Source organism: Labeo rohita, chromosome 18 (assembly GCF_022985175.1).
Source record: "Labeo rohita strain BAU-BD-2019 chromosome 18, IGBB_LRoh.1.0, whole genome shotgun sequence".
Taxonomy (NCBI): domain Eukaryota; kingdom Metazoa; phylum Chordata; class Actinopteri; order Cypriniformes; family Cyprinidae; genus Labeo; species Labeo rohita.
The window spans coordinates 22409302-22423452 of record NC_066886.1 but is presented as its reverse complement, the minus strand read 5'-3'; the positions used below and the strand labels follow the sequence as shown (position 1 = coordinate 22423452).

The window sequence follows — 14151 nt, the reverse complement described above, 5'->3', positions numbered from 1 at the left end:
GAAGATTCTCGCACCAAGAGGCGGGGTTATGGGCTGCAAGAGTACGGAGCAGGTGCCCGAGAATTTGATTGACGCGTTCGGCTTGACCATTAGTTTGTGGGTGAAAGCCTGACGACAGACTGACCGTAGCCCCAATCTGTCGGCAGAATTCCCTCCAAAATTGGGAGATAAATTGTGGACCTCTGTCAGAGACGATATCGGAGGGTAAACCGTGAATCTTAAAGACGTGGTCAAAAACCGTAAGAGCGGTCTCTTTAGCAGACGGGAGTTTAGGTAGAGGAATAAAATGGGCTGCTTTCGAGAAACGGTCAATAACGGTAAGAATTACCATATTGCCTGCCGAGGATGGCAGCCCTGAGATGAAATCTAGCGCGATGTGCGACCACGGACGGGACGGAATGGGTAGGGGGCGAAGCAGACCGGCAGGAGGAGAATTACTAGACTTAGACTGAGCACAGACTGGACACGAGGCAACGTAGCGGTGTACATCACGGACGATGGCAGGCCACCAAAAACGTTGGCGGACTGAGGTCAGGGTACCCCTAACTCCGGGGTGAACGGCTAACCGAGAAGCATGACTCCAACGAAGTACCGCTGAACGCACAGACTCGGGAACGAATAACTTGCCCTCCGGGCAATCGTGAGGGATAGTGACGTGAGAGAGAGCTCTTTTGACCTGTTGCTCGATTCCCCAGACCACTGCCCTAACCACACGGCCCTTAGGCAGGATAGACTCTAAGGGTGGGGGGTCATCTGGTGATTCGAACTGACGGGAGAGCGCGTCGGGTTTAGTGTTCTTGGAACCGGGTCTAAAAGAAATAGTAAAATTGAACCGGTCGAAAAATAAGGCCCAGCGTGCCTGTCTGGCGTTTAATCTCTTCGCCGAGCGGATATAGGCGAGGTTGCGATGATCTGTCCAGACTAAGAATGGGAGAGCCGCACCTTCAAGCCAGTGTCGCCATTCACCGAGTGCTAAACGGATGGCCAGGAGTTCGCGGTTGCCAACATCATAATTGCGCTCGGCTGGCGAGAGACGATGGGAGAAAAATGCGCACGGATGAATCCGGTTGTCCAGCGGAGAACGTTGGGACAACACGGCGCCCACACCGACATTCGACGCGTCGACTTCGACAATAAACTGACGTGTGGTGTCGGGGTAATCAAGATAGGTGCGGAGGAGAATAATTTCTTAAGCTTATCGAAAGCCTCCTGGGCCGACTCGGACCAGACAAAACGAGTCTGAGTAGAGGTGAGGGCGGTCAGGGGTGCGGCTACTTGACTGAAGTTTCGTATAAAGCGCCGGTAAAAGTTTGCAAATCCCAGAAATCTCTGGAGGGCAGTACGGGAATCAGGAATGGGCCAATCGATCACGGCACGCACCTTCGCTAAATCCATACTAATGCCATCGGCAGACACGACATGGCCCAAAAAAGTTACCGACTTGACATGAAAGACACATTTCTCGGCCTTTACAAAGAGGCGATTCTCCAGCAGACGTTGTAATACACGATGCACATGCTGGACATGATCAGAGACGGAAGGCGAGAAAATCAGTATGTCGTCCAAATAGACAAAGACGAAAATATTAAGCATATCCCTCAGGACATCATTTACGAGCGCTTGAAAGACAGAGGGCGCGTTAGCCAAACCGAAGGGAAGAACCCGGTATTCAAAGTGACCGAGCGGGGTATTGAAAGCCGTTTTCCATTCGTCTCCCTCCTTTATGCGTACTAGATGGTAAGCGTTACGGAGGTCTAGCTTAGTAAAGATCTTTGCTCCCTAAAAAATCTCAAAGGCTGACGACATAAGTGGCAATGGGTAACGGTTCTTGACAGTTATGTCGTTCAAGCCCAGATAATCAATGCAGGGACGCAAAGAGCCATCCTTCTTGGCCACAAAAAATAACCCCGCGCCGGCGGGAGACGAAGAGGGAACGATAGTACCAGCGGCTAGCAATTCGGAGAGATATTTTTCTAGCGCTTCACGTTCAGGGTTGGACAGGGAATACAGTTTACCTCGCGGAGGCGTGCTACCAGGAATGAGATCAATACTGCAATCGTATGGTCGGTGAGGAGGGAGAGAAGCGGCCCGGGACCGGCTGAACACTGCCCGCAGATCGTGATACTCCCTCAGGACACCAGAAAGGTCATCAAGCTCCTCCTGAAATACAGAAACAGAAGACACAGCAGGTACAGCTCCTCCTGACTAGACACTTGACATGACACGACAAATGACACAAGAAAGAATGGTTCCCTTAACCCAATTTATCTGAGGATTATGCTGAGTTAACCATGGGTGACACAAAACAAATTGGGGTAAGAGGGGAGCGAAAAACTAAAAAGGTAATAGTCTCTTGATGGTTGCCAGAAATGGTAAGACTAACCGGGATGGTGACACGGAGGATCTTAGACAAGACGCTCCCATCCAGAGCGTAAACAGGGAGAGGATCTACCAGTTCTTGAAGGGGGAGGAGAGCCCGTGCTGGAGAGCCCAATCCTCATCAATGAAATTGACCTCGGCTCCCGAGTTAATGAGGGCAGAGCAGGAACGGGAAGATCCTTCGAAAAACAACAAAGCTGGAAAGGTGGTGCGAGGAGAATTAGCTGGGGAGAAGGTAGTCACACTCGCCCGTACTCCCCGATCTACGGACGAGCTCTGTCTTTTACTGGACACTGGATAGCGAAGTGTCCCTCAGCGCCACAGTAGAGACACAGCCTGTGATGAATTCTGCGTTGGCGCTCGGCCCCAGAGATGCAAAGGCTGCCCAGTTGCATAGGCTCAGGATCGGTCCTCGGCGTGGCTGAGGAAGAAGAGGTTGGGATGGGCTGGAGAGGCGGGACAGGTACACGAGCGCGGCGGCGCCACTCAAAACGCTTGTCAAGGCGGATAGCCAACTCCACCATCTGATCCAGACTAGACGGCACATCGCGAGAGAGAATCTCCTCCCTGACCTCCTCCGTCAAACCCTCCAGGAAACGCGCCGTGAGAGCTGGCTCATTCCACTCGCAAGTGGCGGCCAGGGTGCGAAATTCAATCGCGTAGTCAGCCGCGGACCGCTTTCCCTGGCGAAGAGATGAGAGCAGACGAGAAGCCTCCTGGCCGAAGACAGAGCGGTCGAACACCTTTATCATCTCCTCCTTAAAAAGAGAAAAATGTTCACAAAAAACAGCCTCCATCTCCCACACTGCCGCTCCCCAGTCACGAGCTCGTCCAGAAAGGAGAGAAATGACGAAAGCGACCTTAGCGCGATCCGCCGCATAGGTGGCAGGCTGTAGAGAAAAAACCACTTCACATTGAGTAAGAAAAGCACGGCACTGTGTGGGCTGACCTGAGTAGCAGGGAGGATTGTTAATCCGAGGCTCTGAATGAAAACGGGGTGGTATGACGGTTGGTTCAGAGCGCAGGGACTGCAGCTGGTTGGTCAATTCAGTTACTTGGGCTGACAACCCCTCCACGGCATACCTGGCGGCGGAGAGCTCCTCCTGGTGTCGCCCCAGCATGGCACCCTGAAGTTCGACAGCGGAGCGAATGGGGGTCTCCTTCGCTGGATCCATGATATGGCCAGATTATTCTGTTGTGAGAAGAGTGAAGGACCCAGAGGCGAAGGCCGGGAAAAGCAAACAGAAGTCTTTATTCGTTCTTGGCAACGATAGTAATAATATTAACACAGGCTGTCTGCCGTCTACTTCCACTTCTGTAGCGCAGAACAGGGAAAATACAGGAACAAAAAGTCACAGTCTCAGCTGGAGCGCGCAGACTCCGGCAGCGCAGCAAGGGGGGATTCCTCAGCAGGTACGAGTAAGCCAGCGGTGGGAGTCCCCGGGAATGATGAGGCGCCGAAGGCGCAAAACGGGATGACTGGGCAGACAAAGAAGACTCTAGACAGTTACTTGCAATACGACAGGACCGGACAATAAACACGAGAGGACTAGACTTGACTTGACACGACTAAACTTATCTTGCAACAGGTAGAGGGTCTCAGAGAGACGGCGTTCAGACATATAGAGTAATAATCTGGCAGTAAAGCCCAGAAACAAACAGGTAGAAATAGAGAGGGTAATCAGGGCATAGTGGGGATCAGGTGCCGTAGCAATCAGCGCGAACCCAGATTGCGATAGCCGACAGCTGGGGGAGAGAGAGGGAGGGAGAGATGACATAGAAAGAAGAGGCTAGATGACGAGAGTCAAACCCGGCTCGTAACACTTCAAAGTCTTTGCTCTCTACAAACTCAGACTCTGTGAAGAACTTTGTTGTGCATCACCATGCAACCCAGCAACTGGCACACAAGTCTACAGGCAAGTCTGGGCAACTTCAGCAATCCATTCACCACTAGAGTGGTTTTGGAGATGCTACCGTTAAGCAATCAGCACCACATGGATTCTCTCCTGCAAGCCAAGTGACACAGGAAAATCTGCCCACAGTGGCAACTTAACAAAAGTACAATAATCTTCAAACTCATGCTCAAGTGGTGCAAATCTTACTAAGCAACCAACCTAAGTTTAAATTGTTGTGAAAATTTGTCCAAAATCGGCTCAGATGGTCTTCAGATTAAGCTGCACAGAACTGATTAAACAAATGTTTGATACTTGCTATGATTTGTAATGGCTGGACAAATCAGATTATTATTTGCTATATTCAAAAAATAATCCATCTGAACCCTCACCCAACAACTGAACTGGGTGCGGGGATGTCTATGAACAACCCCCCCCCGTTGGCCGGTGTTTTTTTATGGCAGCAAGGACACCTTAACTAGACAAAAAAAGCTTCTATGGACTAAAAGAATGCAGTAAGAGTCTCCCTCTTGCATATTTCCCACTAAAACAAACACATACTGCCCACTGAAAAGGAATTGTGTTATTAATTGGTAGACAAATCTTGTTATGAGTGAACATGCATATACCCAGGACATTGTGTGTATTATTACTGTTTTTGTATATTATCTTTTGTATGGTATACTGTTCTATGAATGCCTTATGATAGAATTATTAGATATTGGTATTTCTACCATGTTTGATATCAAAATATACATTAATCACAAGAGTGATACCACGTTTAGGTAAGGAAATGATAGCAATGATACTGATAACCCTTCTTTAATCCACTATCCACTGGACCACATCCTCATAACATGTATTGTATGCTTGATATATTAATCAGATCATAAAGGCACACAAAACTGCCTGCTCACTCTGACTATGCAAATAAGCCAGCTTTCAAATAAAGGAAAATTTTCCACTTGAAATTAACACCTTTTTCATTGTTTAACGGGGTCATATATATAAGATATATAAGATTTCATGTTTTCCTTTGTCTTTGGAGTGTTACAAGCTATTTGTGCATATATTTATTTAATAAAATAAATTTAAGTAAATTTTATTATGCTGTAGTATTGTTGCAGCTACTGCCATGTCATGGAGATGTGGTGTGTTTCGATGCGAAAGTGAAAATCCTTAGTTTGGCCTTCCAAATGAGTACACAACTGGAAATCAGTAGTTAAGTTGTATTTATCATTGTTGTATCATTGTTCCAGAACAGTACAACCCAGCATGCACAACGCAACATGTAAAAAGACATTCATAATCAGTAATTATGTCCCCACTGGATGCAACAAATGACTCATTTATAATGGGTTTTATTGTTTTTGTATTGTTGTCTCGTCACACCACAACATGGTAAGGGGTGTAAGATTTCTGTCACAGGCTTGAGGTATTCGGCCAATCACAACGAACAGGATAGCTGGCCAATCAGAGCATACTGCGCTTTTCACAAGGATGAGCTTTGTAAAAATCGATGCATTTCAGAAAGACAGGGCTGAGAGGAGCAACATTGAAATTTCAACTTTTTTAAACCTTGAACTGCGTAAACACATTGCATTACACCAAATACACAAAATAATGTTCTTTTTTAGCAACATCATATGACCTTGTAGCTGTACAGAGCTTACAAAACGGTGTTGATGGTTTCTGCTCAGGTGGTTAATAAACTCCTTTCCATAGCTTCATTCTCTGGGTTCTAATGGTCATATTCATTCAATTCTACTCCCCTTTCCCCCATGTATGTACAGTATGTATGTGTGATAGGGTTGTAACGATATACCGGTATGACGGTCTATCACCGTTTGAATGTGCATGGTTATCATATCGCAAGTATTTGCATATCTACTGGTTAAAAAAAAACAAAAAAAAACAGCACATACGCGACTTATTTTCGCTTGGCTGCTTCACTCTGCATTCACTTGGCTGTGCTTACACGCATGTACACACATTTAAATCTGTAGAATGGGAATTCTTCGGATATATATATATCTATACAAAAAAAACTAACGTGGGGTTGTCCTTAAGGACAGATCCAAATTGCAAAAAATGTGGACGCAAAGTGGCTGCAAAAGCAGGCAATACATCTGATATGTTTGATCATATTCGCAGATAAAGGTATGTCACATAAGTTATAAATTAAGGGTGTATTGATCGTGCAGCCCAAACCGTAAGGCCTAGAGAGCTGAAACTTGGTCAGAAGGTAGTAGTCCTCCTCGCTACTCAGGCGCAAAGAACCGGCCCAATCGGCCTAAAGGTGGCGCTACAGCGCAAAAAAAAAGCTAACTTTTTTTTTTACATTTTTGGCCCTAGCTCGTACATTTTTTTTGTCGTAGACTCAAAAACTTTACATCGTTGCAATCCTTGGGTCAATACGCACAAAAAGTGCACTGGCGCAGATTTTTCGTACGAAGCCCGGTTTTTCCGCAAAATGGCGTTATGTCCGAAACCTACTTTTGCGAACTAGTCCTAGGTTTTTCGCCCGATCGGAACCAAACCAGTGCAGAAATGTTCTCTGGACACTGAATATCAATAATTATCAAAAAAAAGTTGAAATTTTGACTCACGGTCGAATAGGAATGCCAAAAAGTTTATGGTAACATTAGCCAATTTTTACATTTGGCTATAACTTTTGAATGGAATGAGATATCTTCACCAAACTCGGTACACATGTGTATAAGCTCAATCTTTGGTCAAATAAAAAAAATTGCACAGCTCTGCCACTTGGTGGCGCTATAAAGCCTGAAAAAACATAAAAATGACTATAACTATGCAATCGTTAGTCCGATCGACCTGAAAATTGGTATGCAGTGTCTCTGTCCAATGTGCCATAAGGGTCTATGAGGACATTGGCGTATCTCAAAAAACATGGCCGCCATCGGCCAATGAAGTTTGAGCACCCATTAGACAAGGTTAACGAGGCCGATCGGAACGAAACTCACTGGGCATGTTCGACTCATGGCCCTAAAGGTCTGTAAGAATTTTGAAAGAAATCGGCCACTAGTTGGCGCTAACGAGTTTTTTGCCTCTGTAACGTGCCTCACTCACGTGGTGTTTCACACATCCACACAATATGCATATCATTTGATAGATCTCCACATGCTGAGCAACTTTGCCTCAAGAACCATTGCTGTCAATCAAATCATTCATTAATTATTCACAAATATGTGAAAAACCTACTTTTGCGAACTAGTCCTAGGTTTTTCGCTCAATCTCGATCAAACCACTGCAGCGCAGTTCTCCAGACTCTCTAGATCAATAATTATCAAAAAAATGTGGAATTTTGTCCTTTGGGTAGCTATAACGGGGTCATTTAGAAAAGGGGCGTGGCCACATATACCCAAAAGCCTATAAAACCTAAACAAAAACTCAAAACTTTACAAAAGTTGGAGAAAACATGTGTCAGATGACTCTTAAGAAGCATGTAAAATTTCATGGAGATCGGACCATAGGTGGCGCTATGACAGTTAAAAAGGCTTCAAAAACACAAAATTTCAAAAGTAAATTGCCTTAAATTGCTATAACATGCTCATATAATCACAGAAACACTAGAACTTCATACCATATGATAGATCTCCTCATGCTGAGCAACTTTGCCTCAAGAACCATTGCTGTCAATCAAGTCGTTTATTACATATTCACAAATATGTGAAAAACCTACTTTTGTGAACTAGTCCTAGGTTATTCACTCAATCTCGATCAAACCACTGCAGCACAGTTCTCCAGACTCCCTAGATCAATAATTATCAAAAAAAAGTTAAACTTTTGACTCACAGTCGCAAAGGGGCGCCAAAACGTTCAAAAGAGGCGGGGCCACTTTTAGTAAAAAGGCTATAACTTTGGAACAGAATGACATATCATCACCAAACTCAGAACACATATGTAAAAGCTCAGCCTTTGGTCAAATCCAAAAAATTGCGGAGCTTGACCACTTGGTGGCGCTATAATAGAGAAAAAAACATAAAAATGGCTATAACTTCGCAACCGTCAGTCCAATCAACCTGAAAATTGGTATGCAGTGTCTCTGTCCAATGTGCCATAAGGGTCTATGAGAACATTGGCGTATCTCAAAAAACATGGCCGCCATCGACCAATGAAGTTTGAGCACCTATTAGACAAGGTTAACGGAGGCCGATCGGAACGAAACTCACTGGGCATGTTCGACTCATGGCCCTAAAGGTCTGTAAGAATTTTGAAAGAAATCGGCCACTAGTTGGCGCTAACGAGTTTTATGGCTCTGTATCACGTGGTGTTTCACACATCCACACAATATGCATATCATTTGATAGATCTCCTCATGATGAACAACTTTGCCTCAAGAACCATTGCTGTCAATCAAACCGTTCATTAATTATTCACAAATATGTGAAAAACCTACTTTTGCGAACTAGTCCTAGGTTTTTCACTCAATCTCGATCAAACCACTGCAGCACAGTTCTCTGACTCTCTAGATCAATAATTATCAAAAAAATGTTGAATTTTTGTCCTTTGGTTAGCTATAACGGGGTCATTTAGAAAAGGGGCGTGGCCACATATACCCAAAAGCCTATAAAACCTAAACAAAAACTCAAAACTTTACAAAAGTTGGAGAAAACATGTGTCAGATGACTCTTAACAAGCATGCAAAGTTTCGTGAAGATCGGACCATAGGTGGCGCTATAACAGTTAAAAAGGCTTCAAAAACACAAGCTGTGTATGGTAAATGGCTTCAAATGGCTAAATAAATGCTCATATATTCACACAAACACTAGATCTTCATATCATTTGATAGATCTCCTCATGATGAACAACTTTGCCTCAAGAACCATTGCTGTCAATCAAACAGTTCATTAAATATTCACAAATATGTTAAAAACCTACTTTTGCGAACTAGTCCTAGGTTTTTCGCTCAAATCTCGATCAAACCACTGCAGTAATATTCTCTGGACTCTCTAGATCAATAATTATCAAAAAAAAAATGTTGAATTTTGTCCTTCGGTTAGCTATAACGGGGTCATTTACAAAGGGGCGTGGCCACATATACCCAAAAGCCTATCAAAACTAAACAAAAACTCAAAACTTTACGAAAATTGGTGAAAACATGTGTCAGATGATTCTTAAATGATGTAATAGAAGAATAATGTACACATATATTAATTGCATATGGCATATATTTAATTTTCCTGAAATAACTTGCATTCTTCATATTACTTGTACGACTCTGTATTTAAAAATGTAAAATGAAAATGTACTCGCAAAGTAAGGGTGCTTTCACACCTGTAGATCGATTGCTTTGTTCCGAAACAGGGGTTAAAATTATTACAGTGTTGCTTTTTATTCATGGTGCGGTTCGCTTTCACACATCAAAGTTTCTAAAGTGACCGGGAGGGGACCTGATTGGTTCACTAAAGTTTGTCGTGGCCACGACATGTAAACTCGTGGGAACCTGATATTATGTGGTGGCCACGAGATATTAATTCGTGGGAACGTCATATTATCTCGTGGGAACATCATATTATGTCGTGGCCACGAGATCATTTTGTCGAGGTAACGACATCCACGTCTTATTATGTTGAGGAAACAACATGCATTTCTTGTGGCCACGAGTTTAATGCATAAACAAACCTGCGTTACCATAATAACCCAGGATTATTAGAGATAGGTTTATTAATATTTTATTTTAAATTAAGAAATTATATTGTTATAGAAATTAATACAATATTAAATTATTATATTAACATTTAGTAGACGATGCTGTCTACGCAAATGCTGTCTGTGCGCGATGTAGACGGCATTCAAAAGAAGTTTATCATGAATAAATATTACATAAAGTAAATCAAATAAAATAGCCCTACAAGAAACATTTTATGCATCCCACAGTCTTGTCCTTTAACTGATCCTCTTTTTTTCCTGTAATATTTGTATCATTCGTTCATATTCGTTATTTTTCCCTTCATTTCGATCTCTTTAATTAACGTTTTGAATGTAAATGATACTGTAAAGGTTCTATGACTGGGATTTTTACTGGAATGCAGTGAATTTAACATATATTGTATTTTATTTAGTCTAATTAATAGACTAGTGTTTCATTGAAGAGTGAATAATTCACGTAGTTTCATTTGTAGGCTAAATCATTTATCGACGTCACACAGTAAAATAGGTCTACAAGACATTTTTATTCATCCTTCTATTAACTGATCGTCTTTTTTCCGTATTTGTATTATTATGATTATTATTATTATTATTATGATTATTATTATTATTATTATTATTATTATTATTATTAGTCTATTATTATTGGTTATATTTTTATTTTCGTTTATATTCGTTTCCCCCCCCTTCATTTTGATCTCTTTACATGGAAATGAAACTGTAATGCTCGACATATGCTATATGACTAATTTTTACTGGAATGTAGTTTAAAGGTTGAATTTAACATATATTTTATTTTGTTTTGTGTAATTAATAGACTAGCCTATAGAAATACTACAGTGTTTCACTGAGGAATGAATCATTCACGTTTCATTTGTAAATGAAAGTTCATTTATCGTCACACACGCGCATAAATAAATCATAAAGTCAAAACTTTGTTGGCATAATTGTCAGGCGTTAAAAAATATAGCCCTAACCAGTTATTAAAATAATAATAGCCTAATAATAATAAATTATAAGTGACTTAGAGCTATATTTTTTATATTTATTGTGTATCGCTTTACCTAAATAACATTCTGTATATGCTGGTATTTGCCATATATTTTGCAAATATTGTAAACGACAATTATGCCAATAAAGTTTTGACTTTATGATTGTATTTATGCCCGTGTGTGACCCTAAACGATTTACAAATGAAAAATATGTGAATGATTCACTCGTCAATGACTATTTATATAGGCTATCTATTAATTAGACGAAATAAAATAAAATATGTTAAATTCAACCTATAAACTGCATTCCAGTAAAAATCCCAGTCATACAGCATAATCAAAGCTTTATTGGCACGTCGAACATTTAGTATTACATTTAGAACGTTAAAAGAGGTCGAAATGAAGGGAAAAATAACGAATATAAACGAATAATTCAAATATTACGGGAAAAAGAGGATCAGTTAATGGACAAGACTGTGGGATGCATAAAATGTTTCTTGTAGGGCTATTTTATTTGATGTACTTTGTCATATTTATTCATGATAAACTTCTTTTGAAAGCCGTCTACATCGCGCACAACATTCGCGTAGACAGCATCGCCTATTGTTAATATAATCATTTAATAATGTATCAATTTCTATGACAATTAATATAATAATTTCTTAATTCAAAATAAAATATTAATAAACCTATTTCTGATAATCCTGGGTTACTATGGTACCGCAGGTTTGTTTATGCATTAAACTCGTGGCCACGAGAGTCCTCTCATTGGTCAAAGTTCCACGTTTTTTTCCGGGATTCCGTTCAGCTGTCATCTATCAGGATGGAACAACGACAGCTTTGCGGGCTTATTGTTGCATTTTTTTTTAAGGTATCGTTATATTAATTTATAATTTTGAGCAGGAGTCCAGGATTCGTCAGGACAACATTTTAAAAACACACCTACTACAAACAGAGCAATAAGACGGCATTATAAAAATGAAAAGGCGCGCTTTGATTCTGAATAGCGCAGACAGACACAGGTTCATTTTAAGCGGTATTAGCAAAACAACAAAGCTACTGCTGTTCATGGAACTGTAATTACCCATTATACAGTGTGATAAAGCCTGATTCGTTGGTCCCTTGGATCGGATTGCTTTCTCACTACAACCGAACCGCTCCAGTGTTCGTTTGAAAGCGTACCGAGACCACCTCTTCAAGGAGGTCTCGGTACGCTTCTTTGATCCGCTTTTGGTGCGCACTCGAGTGCGATTGCTACATTCACACCTGCCCAAACGAACCAAGAGGGTTCCCAAGAGGGAAAACGAACTCTAGTGCGATTCAACCGAACTAAATGAGCCAGGTGTGAAAACACCCTAAGATCTGGGGGTCGAACATTAGGACACGCAAAGTGAATCGCGCACATGACTGGACAGAAAGTGAGGTCTTTACAAAAGTGATTTCTATGTTAACAAGCCTTGAATCAAGGCTTCATCTGGCATGTCCTTTAACACAAGCTCTGATGTCTCGGTTCAAATGTCATTTCACTAGTTAACAGTCATTCAAGATTTAGCGATCCAAACTTGCTAATGATGTGGGAACACAAATTCGAAAAGCATATGTTGTCCATAAGAACGTAATGACATAAAGGTGTGCATCTTTACAAAGTACTACGTCCACCGCCTTACCGGAAGTTGTACCAACGTTCTTTTTTACAGTAGCGCCCCCCGGAAACTTGTGGATACTGTTCTATGAATGCCTTATGATAGAATTATTAGATATTGGCATTTCTACCGTGTTTGATATCAAAATATTCATTAATCACAAGAGTGATACCACGTTTAGGTAAGGAAATGATATCAATGATACTGATAACCCTTGTTTAATCCACTATCCACTGGTGTATACCTCATCCTCATAACATGTATTGTATGCTTGATATATTAATCAGATCATAAAGGCAAACAAAACTGCCTGCCCACTCTGAATATGCAAATAAGCCAGCTTTTAAATAAAGGAAATTTTTCCACTTGAAATTAACACCTTTTTCATTGTTTACTGTACTCACTGATTTATTTTAGGAGAACAACAAGCTCCTAGGTATCTTACGTGTTAACAAATTATATTGTATATTGTTTTATTGCATATTATCATGTGGAATAGGCCTACATCAAATTGTCTTAAGTGATTCTTTATCAATTGTAAAGGGAACGAGATGGGATACAACTCTTCAATAGAGAAAGATGTGCATCAGAATCTTGTGTTTATCTGTGGTAATTCTAGCACTTTATTATTATTGTATAATAAAGTCCAATCCCAATTCTATTTTCTATCCCTTTGCCTACCCCTCGCCCCTTCCCCTTGCCCTTTGAAATGAAGTGGAAAGGGGAAGGGTTAAAAATTTTCCCCTAAGAAATGGGACACCACTACTACACTGTTATATGTCATCATACATTGTCGCTAGCTCCTAACGTTACGTCAGAGGACAAGCACTGATGTTTATCACAAATTACAAGATGTTACCGTCAGTCATAGCAGTTGTGTGGATTGCAGCGATTTTTTTGCAAATGTTTCTTTACAGAACATCACCGTAAACACAAACACAAGATTGAAGGTAATATACATATAATGAAAAATTGTCATAGAAATCCTTATTAATGGCAAAATTACTTACATTTATGGGTCCGCTTGCTCGAGTGAGCAGCCATGTTGGAAATTTCTCTCAGCCCTTCGTTTGAAGTGAGGTCCCGAAAAATCTTCGTTTGGAGGGCTAGCTAGCCCTTCCCCTTCCCCCACCCCTCCAACCAAAAGAGAATTGAGACACCCCTACCCCTTCACGTGAACACGCCAAATGGAGGGGTAGGGGAAAGTGCAGGGGTAAGGGGTAGAATTGGGATTGGGCCTAAACCTGCCTTTTGACTAATTTGTTCCTCTTTTGTAAGTCGTTTTGGAAAAAAGCTTCTTCTAAATGCATATGCAACTGAAATGTAATAATAATAGTAGTACTACTAATAATAAACATAATAATACTTATTATTAGACTTATAATTATTATTAATTATTATTATTTATCATAAAATAATTCATCAATGCTTTATTTTTAAATAACTGTTTACAGTTTTGGAAATGAGCGAATGGATTGGAAATTTGTGGGTACGGTTTATTAATCTGTGGGCATGATTTGTTAAACAGAGAGAACAGTTTAAGAATTTGTGAGTACGGTTTATAAACTGAGG

At 41.2% G+C, this 14151-nt stretch overlaps 1 protein-coding gene across 4 annotated transcripts in view; it reads right to left on the bottom strand.

The window, feature by feature from the left end:
- The window catches only part of def8 (differentially expressed in FDCP 8 homolog), a 169262-nt gene that overhangs the window by 61923 nt on the left and 93188 nt on the right, over positions 1-14151 (bottom strand). The gene's annotated exons all lie outside the window — the stretch shown is intronic.